Here is a 15,835-nt window from a genome sequence, read left to right as displayed (position 1 = left end):
CTAGTGGATAAGGTGCATAAATACAGCTGCGATTATTCTAAGTCATTTCAAAATACATTTTTATTCTGTCGCTCTGTTCCATTCCTTTCCGCATATATTTATCCACAAGATAACAGCAAGGGCCATCTAGAGGGCAGCTTGGAAATGGGCTGGCCAGGAGCCCCCTCCTAAGAAGCTCCCGTGCTTCGGCGAGGCAAGTTTCCCTCCCTTGCTCTGCAGGGCCAAGGCTTTTCTCTGCCCCACAGCAGTGCCAGGTTGCTGCCCCCTCCTCTGCCGCAGCACCGGGCTGGGGGCAGGCAGCCACGGCAGGGCTCTGCCCCCGTGCCGGCCCCTTCTACCCGCGTCCTGCCTTTACATGTTGAGAGGTGCCTCGGTGCTAACTTTAGCCAGTCCTCCTGGGGTCCTGGGAAGGGCGGCTGGAGCTGTGAGCAATCTCCAATTTTCACTACAACGGGGTTTTTTTGTATGTCTTCTTGAGAGACTTGCAGTTTAATTAACAGCTGAGAGTTGTGTTGCGTCAGAGTAATTGCTACCGCCTGAGCGGACCACAGGCTGAAGGATGCTTTTGAATACCACGCTTGCCCACCAAGAAGCTGGGCACTTAGGGAAAGAAGTTTATTTGTGGTATGGGCATCGTTTTAATTTTCTGTCCAGTAGAGAGGGGAGTTTATTAGTGGGAAGAGAATGTGATGCCAAGGCTTAACTTGCAAAACAAAACCCCAAACCTATCTATTTGTCTTTCGATGTAAGAATTTCCTAATGCCTGTAATGTAAGACAAAGGGAAAATTTTACTTGCAGGAAAATTGCCTTCCACAATAACCAAGAAAAAAAACACAAAACGCCCACACCAGAGCAGCATGATCCAAAATGTGAACTTTTTACGCCTCCCCAACCTTCTAGGTTAGGCTTCCAACCAAGTGATCTTTTATTATCAACATGATATACCCTTGACATAATTTGGCGCAGTAAAGCTTCTTCTGCTGAACTCGTGATTTCATTTACTAGATCTGATGAAAGTTCTGTGAACCACGGTAAAATGTGATAATTAGTAGTTTAATTCTTTTAGGGTGTGCGTATTAATTGAAAAGGCTTGTACTATAAATACAGGGCCTGTGGATAAAAGCACACTCTGAAATCAGTTGCTTATCCGAAGTATTCATTACTTCACATCTATTTAGGTAGTGTCTCTTTGCAGCAGTGCCAGTCGGCTGTTGAAGTGAGTGGGAGCCCTCCACTCAGTGATCGCAACAGCAAAATCCAGCCTGACTTGCCGCTGCTCTCATGCGATCGGAAGCACTCCCTGGCCAAAATTTTGCCCTCTGTGGTCAAACCACTGGAAGTTAAAAATGTGTGCCAAGAGCTGTGCTCTGCGGATGAGCTGGTGAAGCGCTGGCTCTCTTGCTGTGCAAGCTGCAGGAGACAGAAGGGGCTGAAGGCGGTGTTTGCCGGCCAGCCGCAGCATCCTCCTCTCCCGCTCGAGCTGGAGGCGGTGGCGGTGCGTTGGTGGGTGGCAGACTGCCCGTCTCCGGCAGCCGAGGGGGAACGTCTTTCTGCTGCTCAACAAGTCCACCCAGAGCATCAGAGGTCCCCCATGATTCGAGTCCCAGCCAGCCTGGCGCTTTATGACAAACCGTATTTTTCCTCCTACTTACACGCTTACCCTTCACAGTATCTGGGACCATCAGCACCTAAACCTCTGCTGCTTCAGCCAGAGCTTGGTTCATTCGGCCGTGAATGTCAGAGCATAGCACGGGGCCACTGCCGAGAGCTGCGATAAGGGATCGTGCTTTCTCACTCGCGCTCATGTGTTCTTTTGTTCTGACTTCCTGACCGACGCAGGAGGTATTCTGTTGACTCTAGGCCTTTCCAAATATATATACACACTATGAAAATGTATGTCGTTATTTCACACCTTCCTCTGGTTTCTGTGTGTGGTGTAGTGCCTGGATGAATCATACCTGGGTTTAGAGGTACAAGGTGATTTTCATTCAAATGGATTCCAACCTTCATACTCATATTTGGTTTGCACACTCAGAAAAAGTCTATGTATCTGCATGTACTGCAGATTCATGGGTTAATCAGGTGCTTTCCAAGTAGCCTTAATTTTGTAAATCTGAAGTTGTGTACACGAGCAAAGAGGTGCATATGAAGAGCAATGCACAGCTCCTGAAAGCTGTATGCTGGACTGTTGCTGTTGTCAAGGGAGGGCGCTTGGATGAGGCCAGGCTCCCAGAAAAAGCCTCATCACTTCTATAGCTAATCAGATACTATTTTCTAATTGCAGATACTACTTTTTAATTGCAAAAGTTGCTAGATAGGAAATGGAAAGAAAGTTTACAGTGACTCTCACAGAGCTGCGAGAATAAAATCCCCTCCGAAGCCTGGCTGTAGTGTGACTGAAATGGAAAAATACCAGATCCGTTTCTTGGAAAGTGAGAAGGAGACTTTTATTTGCAATGGTTCACAAATATTTTCCCAGGAGCGACGTAACGAGCATGGCAAAAGGGGGCAGGAGGAAGGTGAGGCGAGCAAGCCACGCTTGTAAACATACTCCTTTAACTCTGCTATTGTTATCTTGCACACAAAGGGCGCTGCAAGTTGTTTACAGCAGTTCATGTTATTCATTTCTGCTCCTTTTTCTCCCGTCAGTGCCGAATCTTCAGTTATACAACTTTTTTTCTAGATTGTGGTAGTGTCCGGATAGATTTTGGCGGTGGGGTGGTAGAAAGGTGCCAGTTGCTTAAATGTGCCGCTTACTATGTGCATTTCATGTCTGCTGTCTTAACATTTTTTGTTAACCGCTGTTGCAACTGAAGAAAATGCTGAAGTTTGACAGTTGGGAGTTACTGCCGAGCATGTGCTGTAAACTATATCATCCCTCTGCCTTCTCCCTTTCTCCCCCTCCTGCTGAAACCAAATGATTTATAAAATGCCTTCACATTCTTGAGTGAGTTCACACTATCACCTCCAGGCACTGCACTGAGGAGTCTTAGGAGTGGATGGGAAACACAGATCTGATAGCTGGTATTTTTCTCTGAAAGGAAAAAAAAAAAAGGGCAAAAAAGGGCTGATTAAATTTAAAGGAGAAAAGTTTCCTGCTGTGCCCCAGAGTAAATCTGTAGTCAGTGAAGCACTTTCTAGTAAACAAGAGATGTACGTGGTTATAGTGGGTTTTTATTATTACACACTGCCATTGTTTTCCATTTTCATAAGATTCAATTAATGTAATAATTTTAGAGTGTCTCTAATCATTACCTCCCATCCTCCCTCACTCATACTTGAAGCAAGGGGCTCCGCTGCCAGCCACACTCTGGGATGAGGAGCCAGCACCTCGCTCCTGTCACTGGCAAAAGGAGGCACAAGAAAAAGATAGGGCTGCTGCAGGGGATCCGAATATTTTTCTTCTCTCTCATGCCTTTGCAGAATGCATGGCCAGCACGCCAGCCCCTGGCTGCGGTGTGCCCTCCCATGGCCTCGCTGCCATGTCACCCCCCAGCAGTCGCCCCCCTGCCCCAGTCCGCTGCAGCGCTGGGTGACAGAGGGAGAAGTGGTGCTTTGGCGGTGCAGTGCCTCACTAGGTGAGCCAGGGTACGGGCCGGCAGTGTCCTACTACCCTTTAGCCAGGCAGGAGGTTGTCAACACCATCTTTCAGACTGCGGTGGGCCAAAGCCTTTGGTGGCATTTCTTCTCCCAGGATCATAAGGGAGGAATACTTCTTATGTAGCTTCTAACACTCGCTCACAGAGAATCTAGACTGCTGTTCCTGTTATTTTTCTACTTCTGTTCCTTACTCTTAAAATCGTGTCTGTAACAGAAGGCTCTTTGACAGCTGCATCCCCATCTGAAAACCTGCTGGTGTTTGGGGGGTGTCCCCACCTGACTAGCTTTGCAGTGCAGACCACCTGCAACTTTCCCACATGTTATACCTCAAAGTCCTCAAAATCAGGGAATTCGCTTTCAGGAAATTTCCAACAGCAGAATGCAGAGAGCTAGCCGTGTCCCCCATGCCGTACAGAGGAGAGCCAATTTTATTGTACAGCAGAGCATGCCATAGATTGAGCTGCAGGAGGAGGGGAAGAGGTGAGAAGCAGGAGAGGATGGACAGCAGTTTGATGGTAGCGGCCCACAGCTCAATTTAAAGCAATAATAAAAGGGGCTGGAAAGGATATGACAACCTGAGCAAACGGCTGAGGAATGAGGCAGCCCAGTATCAGTGAATCCAGATTTCTGTCTGTCATGGCCATGAAGGATGCATTTGCAGTAGGACTGGGAGCCGTCCACTGTTAGAAGGAAAGAGAAGTAAAGATCATCCCATGTACAATATAAATGTAAGTTGTTATTACTACTATTGCTATGTCAGCCGTAAACTGTTCCCACGAGAACAGAGATGCAACATCATTGAAAAAGAATGTCTTACTGTGAAATGGGCAGCAGAAACACTGTGGCATTATCTGCCGGGTAATGAATTTACCTTGGTGACAGATCATTATTCCCTCCTGCAAATGAACCAGATGAAGGACAGGAACACAAGGATAATTCAGCAATACTTGTATTTTACAGTCTTCTGAATTAAAAAAAAAAAAACAAAAACATAGCCAGATATAAATGTAAGGATGGAGAAGCATGGCATGTCAAGAGAGATTACCTGTGGCAAGATATGGGAAGGAGAGCAAATTTTCTTTCAGGTCTATGTTAATGTGGTATATGGACTTCTAAGGCTTGGATTTCATCCCACCTAACATTAGGCATTAAAATGAGGCACCAACTATGAGCCTAAAATCTTCAGTCTCCCTCTATAATCGGTGGAGGTACTGGGGTCTTCTGAGAATTCATCTCTCTCTCTTGAACCTCAGGGAGGTTTAAAACTGACATGTTGCAGGTTAATGCTGTAATTGCTCTGGACCTGAAATTCTGCTGCTCGAGGAAGTCGCCCACTCCTCTTCTCCTCATCCTGAAAAGCCAGAGTAGACAAAGAAAGAGTTTGCTGCAAGAGCAAAGGTGGATCTAGCAGGGCACTCGGTGGAATGATTTCTTCAGGGTACAAGAGTGGACAGTATATCTACTGCCCACGTATACTTTCTTCCCTTTCTGTTTTTCTGTTGACTTGCACAAAATGGGAGTTTCTTAGATAAATTATCTTTTTAGAGAAGTGTTTATGTGCTCTGTGGAAGAATGTGTCTAGGGATGGGCATACTGGCAGCAAGAACTTCCTCCTCAACTCTTCCAGTGAAGTTTTGTTCTAAACTGCCCAAATGAAGCCATTATTCAAAAGTAAAAATGTTCTGTTCCATTTCTTGTTTTCATTCTTTTATGCGTCTGGGGACTAAACTGCTGTGAAAAAGAGCCCATTCTCACAGGATGTCTTGCCTAATTTTGCAGACAAGAGAGGTTCAGCTATTCCAATTACGATGAGATAAGAATCTGAAATGTTGGGATCACATCCATCCTGAGTTGAACTCTGAGTCTTCCAAAATCCATCCATCATTATTTTTTCCTTTATTTCTGTATTTCAGTAATGCAGGCAAAGAAGGAACAGAGAAGAAATGGATGTTTATGCATTATAAACCATAATGGATGGGTTTCCTTTTTACCTGTGTTGCTTTAGTTTATTGTAAAGGTCCCTGTGAGTGGAATTCCTTTTTCATTCTTTCTGCCTGCTCAACTGCCGCTCATCAGCAAAAGGTCTGCCTTTCATGTAAAGTCAGTCACGGTACAAAGTCTCATAGTTTACCTGCAGAGTATTGTTAGAACAAGCCTGATGGCTGTCACAGGGCATCAGGTGAGCCAGGCTGCTAAGCATGGGCCAAAATATGAAGTCCTGGCCCCTGCGGTATCTTCAAATTGTCTTAAATACACACAGATAGGGCATCTGACATAGGAACTCCACCCCACTGCCACATTTCTGCATCCCTGTGTACCGCACTTTGTCACACAAGACTGACTGCTGTCAGGAGTAAGAGGCTCTAGAGAGGCAAGCCTTCTACCATGGGAAGAGGACTGCATAGGCTCAGCTGACCAGCCCAGCCTCTAGCAACAGAGTCATCTCAGGTCCTCACGTCTATACCAAGAGCGTGTCTAAGTTGCCAGAGGCAGCCTCCTGCGGCAAGACATCCCACTGCTGTCACCTCAATTCCTTGAGGCACCTCCCCTGGAGCCACCATATCTGCCACACATGGGATGAGCACAAGAAATTAGATAAGGGCTAAGAAGGTCTCTCTCTGCCCCTTCTGTTTACTTTGTTAATCTTGAATCCCTCACAATACACTCACAATTACTGAACTTGGAGGCCCTCTTTGGGCTACAGTCTGAGCAGATTACACAGAGAAAATAAATTCGGTCCGTGTTCTGGCCTGACCTTGGCCTGAACCTGAGAAAGTGAATGCCCCTATCACACCAACATGTGTCTGTAGAAGTACAGTAAACACAAACGGGGGTCACTGGCCCTCTCTGTCGTACAGTCCCAGGCCAGGAGTCTAGAGTTTTGGGCTGTCCACCCAAGTACTTGTTAATAAATGTCCATTCTTAGTCTGTAAAGGAATGTAGACAGGGCATCCTGCCCTACAAAACACAAACTTAGAATAAAACAGGAAGGGAGTCTCAGTCATCGTGCAGAGCTCTGCTGCTGACCTCAACATCCAGCAGTCTCTTCCCACTGGACTTAGGCTGCTAGTTTGGGACTTGGCTGAGGGAATTATCCACTAATACACTGTGGGTTCTCCACCGCTGTCTGTAAGCATAGTTGCCTGCCTAACCCCAAGTGTGTCAGTCCTTGAGAAGGCAGTTGATAAGTCTGTGGGGCTTCCTCATCAATACTTGGAGGAGGCAGAGACCTGGCATAGCCTGGGCAGAGCCTGGACTATGAGACAAAAGAGCCTGGATCACCCAGTGGAGGGGCTGTGTTGCTTCTAGGGGCATGATGAGGGGGTGACATGTTCCTTGTGGAAACTCATCAGTGCCTTTGAATTCAACCCTTTTGTTCTTTTTGTGAGGTGTTCGACGTAACCCAGGTAAAGTTGGTGGCCACCCAGAGATTCCGTGCTTGGTGGAGGCACTTTGTCCTCTGCTAGCAGGCAATGAGGACAAACCCTTCCGTTCCCAGCCCTCAGTTCATAGTGCCTCTATAGAGAAGGTGGCGCTGCACTGGGTGTCACTCTGCTGTCTGGACAGGAGTTGCAAGCCCATACATGTTAGGCATATAGTGTTTGTCTACATTGCCCTTATCTGCAGCCATAAGCATCAGGTTTTGTGCTCTAGGTCTTGTGCAAGCTTGACGTGTCCTTAGACAAGCATTACTGTGCTTCCAGACCCACCCCTTTCTGTCTTCTCTGCCACCAGTATATCAGAGCTTAATTCCAGAGACTTACCTCGGTACCCTGCTGCCCGAGGTGAGGCAGCCCAGACGCTGCTGGAGAAAAGCTTGTGAGGTTGCCCCCGTCTTCCACGCAGGTATCTCTCAGGGTGGCCCTGACTGAACTTCATGAGCCCAGTAACATGGGCAGTCAAGGACAGACGGTATGTGTGTTGTCATGCCGTGACCAGTGGAAAGTCCATTCCCTCCCCAGCCACAAGGATAACTAACATGTAAACCTAGGGGAAGACAGTTTACTTGGGACTAAAAGTTATCAAAGTTAGAAGATTATTGTTCTGTACAAAGAATAGAGGAGTAAGAACCTGATGGAGGGAAAACTCCGAGTGATACAATGGAAAGGACGATAGGTAAATAGAGTAACATGATTTGTATGGGGATAATTGTGAATCAAAGTTTGCTCACTGGTGGTGTCAGCAGAGGAGGTGTAAGAAGTAACTCTGAAGGGAGACGAAAGCCTGTGGGGAAAGGTGGAGCTGGCTGATCCTCGTGACTTAGCTTCCATGCCCAGCATCCTTATTTTCGCGTCTCATTTATACTATCTAATCTTCAGCAGATATTTCTACAGCTTCCATTATCATGTTGTTCAGCCACAGTCTTTTAAAAGTGCCTTGGTGTGAAGAGAGAGGAGTGCCAGGAAGGGAGGATGAGAGGAAACAGCTGATGAAGTCGCCGGGGTTTGTGTCCATATCGCCCAGCAAAGCAGGGCAGGAAAGCTGCCCGCCCTCGCCTGACCCTGACCCCACCGGCTCCTCCTGGACAGTGGGCTTTTCTAGAGAATTCTGCCACATGCTCTGAATATGTGGATTATTCCTATAACTATAAACTAACGTGCAAATTAAAAAAAAAACCAACACCTCTTTTTATAGCCCCCTAATTCTGTGTCCACAGGGCTTCACACTCCCTTGGTTCAGCTCCGAGCATGTCTGCAGAATAACCTTGGAGGGTACACTTAGCTACCACCAGCCGAGGGAGGGTTTTATAGATCCTAAAATAATTACAGCATCGCTGAGTCTAGTTGTATAATTTCTTGGCAATATACTAATTAAAACTAGATATTTACACACAATGCTTATTTAAACTTAAGACTTATTTAAAAGAACCTGCATACTTGTAATAACTATGTATCATGGCTTTATTGAGGACTGTGTTTTTCATGCTGATTGAATTCTCGAGCGCTGTTATCAACATAAATGAGCTCACGGCTTTATGTTCAGGACTGAATACTTCCAGGGCATCTGAATCATCCTGGTATCTCATTTCACCATCTAAAATTATTTAAAAAATACTATGTTTTTTTAACTTGCTGTATTATGGCGATTAGAAATCGCCCTGTGTTTACTAGGAACAGAGTCCAGCAGAGCTGAGTGTTTAATGTGATGAATAGTGTTAGGAGCTCAAAGAAAAGTCAGATGCGTGTCGACACTTATCAAAGCTGTTCTGCTGCTCAGAATGACTGTTCGTGATACTTGTTTCATGATAAACTTCCTCAGAACATGATGTTACTGGAAAAAAAATGATCCACTCTGAGAAATACGCAGGTGACACAGTTGAGTCAGCAGCTTGCAACAGTGACACAGGCTTACGTTTATAAAAATCCCCACTGAACTTTTGTCTTCTGCGTGCGTATATCATAGGCTTAAAATCTGTCGCCACAAAAATGTCCCGTTTCTTGTGTTCACTTGGTAGCTGTTTAAACTAACAAAAATCTTCCCACCACCCTGACGAAGAGGTAGATTCCTGGGCTTTAAAGTCTAAATAGTCACAAAACTTTCCTCTTTCATAAGTAATTCACCATATAAATGTTAGTATCTCCAGTGACCACTGATACCTCTGGGGAAACGATAAACATGGAAAAATAACAGACCACTGTGGAAACCAGAAAATCCTACCTCCCATATGAGAGGGTTTAATTATTGAAGTTGCAAGCATTTCCCCATGCACAAGCATCTCGGCATTCATAGGTGGAAAGTACCTCATGCTGTGTTTGAAATATCAACTGGATTTAAAAGAAGGCTTTGTGCTTCACCATGGACCTTTCTTAGCCTCCTGCAGATGGTCCCTATTGCTGAAAAGAGACATGACTTGTGAGATGGGGAGACCTCCGTGCCGTTTTTTCGTGCTGCTCTAATCTGCTTTACACCCATAAAGGACTTCAGTCCTTAAGCCCTTACCCTCTTTCTCCTAAATATTAAAATTATTTTCCTCAGTGTCATACCGTATTAAAGCAGAATGAAAATGGGTTTAACAATTGCTGGCATGGGGCTTCTGTACAGCATGTGTGTCACAAATCATGTCACTTTTCAGCAATAGGGCTGCTGCCAGCGGGAGGCTCAGAAATGCTCATGTTAATCAAAAATTTTAATTTCAAATCAAATTGACAGTTTACACATGGTGAGAAATGCTTCTCACCATGTGATATTTCAGTATGCTACACTGGGCAAAATGGGTGCACTTTCCTGTTAAGAATTTTGACTGCAGTATCTGCAAATTTATGGGTTTCAGTGTATTGGGTATGGTGAGTAGTTGATCTAAGGGAGCCCCTTGGAGAATAGGAGACAGAAGGGTTTTCATGCAGCCTGGCACTGGTGAGCCGCGGTTGGCACATGCTGCTGGAGAAATGACAGGTATTCAATAAACATCACTATGGTTAAGAGGAAGATTTAAAGGAGGGAGGGGCTGCAGTGCTATAAACAGGATTTGAAACAAATGTGCTTATTTCAGTCCGTGATTAGTCTGAATACCTAAGTATTCCACACCAGTTTTTAAATATCCTTACATTTATCTTCACACTGATGTTCTTCACACAGCATCAACAATAATATTTATGGCATTAATACTGTAACTAAATTGTAATTTGAAGTAGTGTAAACCCAAGTAAACTCTGCATGTACCAAGGCATGCGCCATCGGTGTGAAGACCAGAACGTGGCTACGTGTTGCAGTTACGGCATGCAGCCCCCATGTCGGCTCCTACAAGCCCTTACTTCTGCCAGCAGCTTCCTAGAAGTCAGTGGACAAAATATCAGTTGATACTTGATGAGGAGGAAGAGGAGCAAGGACAGCTGATGGAGCATGTGCGATCGGCCCCAGACAAACGAATCGTACAAACCGATGTTTTCAGGCTGTACCAGGAATATGATGCTGACATCAAAAAATGACCAGCTGAGAAGAAATTATCCTCACATTATTCTCTTCAGGAGGTTTTTCAGCTCTCTGGGGGGTCCTGCGGTTAATGCAATGTCTAGCTCGTGACATTGGGGCTTTCATTTTACAAAGGCCTTGCAGGGGGAAAGGAACAGGGGCGGCAGTACCCACCTTCTCATATCTCCCTCTCCAGTGCCCGTATTTATCATTTGCCTGCAAGGGTGAGAGGGTGGGTAGGTGCCCGTTGCTGGCAGCCCGGCGAGCGCCCTGCAGCAGCACATGTCATCAGCATCCCCGGGAAGCTCAGGGAAACCGGGTGGTTTCTCTGGGCGCATTTGGACATTGAGTCATGCTTCAAACTGCGAAGCCGAACTGGCAATATCATCGCAGACCTTGGAGATCACAGCTGTCAGTGCTCTTGTAACCAGGGTTGATATGAAAATATGAAGATAAATAACTCCTTCATATTATTATTTTCAGGGAGGCAGGCTTTTCTTTTTATTACTCTTTTTATTGTTGGATGCCATAAATATTCCAGAATGATTATCCCAGGGTAGATTTCATCTCGTTTACTTTGAAAGGCTTTTGAGGAGTGCATTATTTTATAAGCTGCCAAATGAGTATGACCATTTATAATGATTTTTCTTCTTTTCTTTAATATTTGCTTTTTGGATTGAGGACCTGAAACAGAAATATGCTAATTTAAGACATCTGTTGTTTTTCAAGCTATAGGCCCCTATCGGTATTAATGCAGTTAGTTTATTTATCGAACTTGGTATATGGTAGAGAGGGAGATTCTTAATTTTTATCATTATATCAAAAAACTGTATTTAACTGATTTCTCACCCACATGAGAACCGAAAAGTACCCTACGACGTTAGGAGTCATCAGAAATTAAAAACCACATCAGACATCTTAGATCTTGGAATGGTTTCCATTGCATAAGGTCCTTAACATGAATTTGAAGGGCTTTCAATGTTTCAAGAAGACCTTTGTCTTCAAGAGAAAGGAACGATGCGTGTGCCCTCCACTTGGACAAAATCTGACATGATTGATTCCGATCTAGAATCGGTTCATTAATGTTAATCAGTTGCCATTAATTCCACTATCTCTGCACTTAAATACAAAATGAGCTGAATCTCCTAAGAGCTGAAGCTGCTGTGGATCCGTGCAGGATCAGGCTGTTGGTGACACAGACAGCCTGATGTCACATTTGCTCTGGTCCACATTTATTAATTTGCTACCCAGACTCCGGAGCTCAATATGACACATACTGAAATAATAATTAGGCATTGTTATTATTAGAGACTCTAAAATGGCGTGAGTATGAAAGGTGATGCGCAGTGAGACATTACGTGTGTATTTCTGTTCTGGTTCACCTCGGGAGAACATCCATCGTGGTGGGTTGGGTGGATTCCCCAGTGAAGGTGTGAGAGTCCTTTCTCCAAGCCACCCCGCAGCGCCTTGAGGTGTTGATTCCCCATGGCCACCGAGAGTATACAAACTGTATGGAAACAGAGCTGAACTCCAGCACTGGTATCAGAAGTGCACCCACGAAAACCAGCAGCGCTTCACAATTTTACTGTCTGCTAGACACAGACATTTTAGCTAAAAACCAAAAAGGCAAATCAGTTACCAATGGTTTTGCATATTGTGAAGGGTTAACAAAACTTTCATTATCACACTCTATTAAGCCAGGACCAGGAAACAATTTCTAATCAACACTCAGATCTGGGCAGGGATTGTGCAGTCTTTTGTAGGAGGCCTCAGATCTGTGTTCTCTATTCTCACATGCTCACTTCCAGCTGTTGTCATTGAAATCCCACATAATCTCCCCGGGTCAAAGGGCAGTCATCCATGACTGCCGCTGTTAGGAGGTTATGCTGATTTCTGTTGTCAAATATTGGCCCTTTTCTCTTTCAATCACTCCCATTCTACTTTTTTTAACAAGAAAGATCCAGCCTAGAATTGTATTACATGACTTTAAAGTCTTAAAAGTGTTCCTCTATTGTACTAACACGACATGCCCTGGATGGTCTAATCCATCCTGCTATGGGCCACAAAGAAAGTTCTAGTGCTTCTTAAAACCTCAGCCAAAGGCAGGTAGGCGAGCCGGAGAGAAGACCTGTGGCCCAGCAGTTATTTCGTAAGAAAATGTGTAATTTGTCCAAGGTGAGCTATTGCTGTGGCATTAAAATTAAATTGGAAATAACAAGCCAAAATAGAAGTGGGAGCATTTGTCACAAGACAGGTTTCTGTATCACCTTTAATGTAAAATATCTTAACTCTTCTGTAAAAAGTCCATGAATTAAAAATGTGGTATAGTTTACCATTAGAGGTTTATCACTTACAAATTTGAGGAATGCTTTTTGTACAAAGCAATTAAAATGAGGCTGTTGTGCCAGCTCTGGAGATCGGTATTTGGGGTCTGTTGGTAAATGCAGATTTCGTTACAGTTATGTGCAATATGCAAGCCTGTGTACAGGTCCCTCATGCTGTCTTCCATCTGAACGGGAGAGACATTCACTTGGAGAGAGTATTGCAGCTGAGGCAGATCATCTCTTCAATCTCCACATTTTTTTTTAGATACAAAGTTAGCGCATGCGGTTTGGCCCCACGGATCCAGCTTTCCATTTCCAGCGTGGGGTAGTGACCGCGTATCTCTTGGTGAACCTCACTGCTGTTGCCCCGGGCAGGGTGAGCAGGTACAAGCGCTTGGGCAGCAGCTGGTCTCAGCCCGGGGTGCTCCCCCCGGCCACCCACGCTTGCCCTGGAGGTGGACGCTTCCCAGGAGCGAGGTGCACCTTCCTCCCCGTGCGAGCACGTGGCACACCACCACTGTGCCGGCCTGCCTGCAGGACCCCCTGTCTGTGCAGAGGGATGTGTTTCTGGAAGGGAATGCAGTTGTGGGGCTGCCGTGGCTGCGCCAGCCCGGGCTTAATAAACTCACCTTCTAATTAAGCAGAGTGTAAATGTTATGAAGGTCTTGACTGAAGCATGCATATTCTGTCCTTTCCTTTTTGCTGAAGAACACAGATTAGGACTAACTCTGCCACTCCCACCCTCCTCAGCCAGTGCAGCTGTGGAATAGCTAACCTTTTGGGAGTCCTTGGGGTGATCCGGGTTCCCTCTGATAACATCCCCTCTCTCAAGGCCTGCATGTGCTGTGTGATACAGACATTAATTTTCTAATCAATATTATTGCTCCACATTGTTTGTGAAACACAGGATTATCTAGATAGAGGATAAAACCAAAAGGAATCAAGTTGCACTTTGAGCAGAGAGGGCTTTTCTTTTAATCAGGCATTTGGTTAAGATAATAGGCTTGAGACCCTAATTGATTGTTACTATTTTAAGGTTTTAAGATGGCTATGTATAGTGAGATGCTGAACATGAAAAAGGCTTTAGAAATGGTTTCAGTGCTAGTTTGGGGGACTTGATTAATTTCAAAACACTGAAGAGGAATCAGTCTCCCAAAAAGCTGTTCTCCAAAGCTTACTGCATTGTCACTCGGACTGTAGTGGAAGAGAACTGGATTTGGACTTTTTCATCTTCAAAGGAGTAACTCTTTCCCGGTTTTATTTAAGCTTGGATGTCAGGAAACCAGCTGTATCTCTGTTTAGAAAATACCTTGTATATTTATGGTGCAATCTAACTATTTTATAATAAAAATAATACTGTTAGATTACACAAGGAAGCCTGCTAATTAAATAACAATAATACCTTGAGCACCTTGAAAACATCTTCTGATATTCAATTAAGGAACAATAACCCGATGAACTTTAACCTATAGACCATATTCAGACTTTCTACATAAAAGTAATTGCATCAGTCATGATTTTCTCAAGCTACAACACAAGCTCTTGATTGGTAGCTCAACGTCTGAGACTCCTTTTTACAGCATTAATTGGGAAAGCAGACAATACTCTCCCTGTAAACTAGATTTTAGGACGAAGGTTAGTTGCCTTTGTACACGTTTACTCATTGAAATAGGAATGTTTGCTTAATAATTCAAAACAAATAGCATTAGACAACAAGTCCTAATCCTGATTTCTCCTCTGCCAGTGTAAATTAGGAGAAAATTAGGTGAAACTCTATTTGATCAGTGTAGAAAGACTTGTTTAAAACTTCTTTGAGATCAGAATTAGGCTCCAGCAATTCAGGCCTTTTTTTCTGGCTTCTTTACTGGGATCGAAAAGAAGAATATGTAAATCACATTATGAATTTTCTCCCCAATTAAAGCAGTCATCAAGTTATGGAAAAACATTTTTCATGTGGTACTTGTTATGGTAGTGTTGCATCGCGTTTGTACGCTATACGAAACATGCAACTGGGTAATGGCATATTATTTATTAGTTAGTATCCTGATCTGCTTTATTCAATTTGGTCTTACTAGCCTGGGTTTTTTTCCCCCCTGGGGGAAAAACGATCATCCTCACGAGCTGAAGTGAGGTCTTGTGTAATGAGCTAACTCCTAGCTGGACCTAGACTTAGGTTGAAGGCAATGATTCAACAATATATTTAAATACCTGCTTAACTTTGTCAGCCCATCTTTATTTGGCAGGGCAAAGAAGTATGTGCTTTAGTCAAGCATGTGAATAAAATTAAGCACGTGCTCTAACTGCTTTGCTGAGTCAGGGCCTGCCTTGGCTAGCCAGGTGTCTTAATTTATACCCAGAATTTCAGTGAATGAGCTCTCTTAGTTTTTTATAAAGTGAGTAAAAATTCTCTCATCCTCATTTTGAACACCTGCTTTACTACCAAAATGTGACTGTCGCATAGAGCTGTGGAGCTAACCAGATCATATACAGCAATTTCAATGTCCTATCTTTGGGATATTTAGCAAAAGTATCACAGTGCACGTATTTCAGTAAAGTGCCATATGAAAAGTAAATCTTGCAGGCTTTCAAGATGTTTAATCATCTTTTCAGTAAAAGAGTTCGTTAATGCTAACATCTGCATATGTAATTGCTTGACTTTACCTATTTTTTTCTCATTCAGAATTAAGTGGAACAGCCAAATTGATATATTTTTGCATTTTGACCCCTGTTAATAGGCGCAAAGTCTTTACTCCACGTTTTGTCAATCCTGCTATTTCCCAGTCACTCTTCTTTTACTTAGCCGCCTTCTTTGTCCTGTTTCTCTCATTTTCTTGTTGCACCATTATCACAGCTCAGCAAAAGCTACAGTCTTAGGCCTGGATTTTGCAATCTGAGCCATCCAGGCAAACCTTTAAACTTTCATGGAGTTCTACTGAACTGTGAATTCACAGACCAACCGTGCATCGAGTTGAGTTCAAGATACAACTCTAAGCCAAGGGCA

General features: G+C 44.2%; 1 protein-coding gene across 18 annotated transcripts in view; it reads left to right on the top strand.

Annotated features, from left to right (window-relative positions):
* Positions 1-15,835, top strand: part of NFIA (nuclear factor I A) — a 252,842-nt gene that overhangs the window by 144,671 nt on the left and 92,336 nt on the right. The window lies entirely within an intron of this gene.

This window comes from Calonectris borealis, chromosome 8 (genome assembly GCF_964195595.1).
Source record: "Calonectris borealis chromosome 8, bCalBor7.hap1.2, whole genome shotgun sequence".
In the NCBI taxonomy this organism is placed as follows: Eukaryota; Metazoa; Chordata; class Aves; order Procellariiformes; family Procellariidae; genus Calonectris; species Calonectris borealis.
Note: the sequence above shows the minus strand (reverse complement) of the source record. Positions and strands in the feature narration are given on the sequence as shown.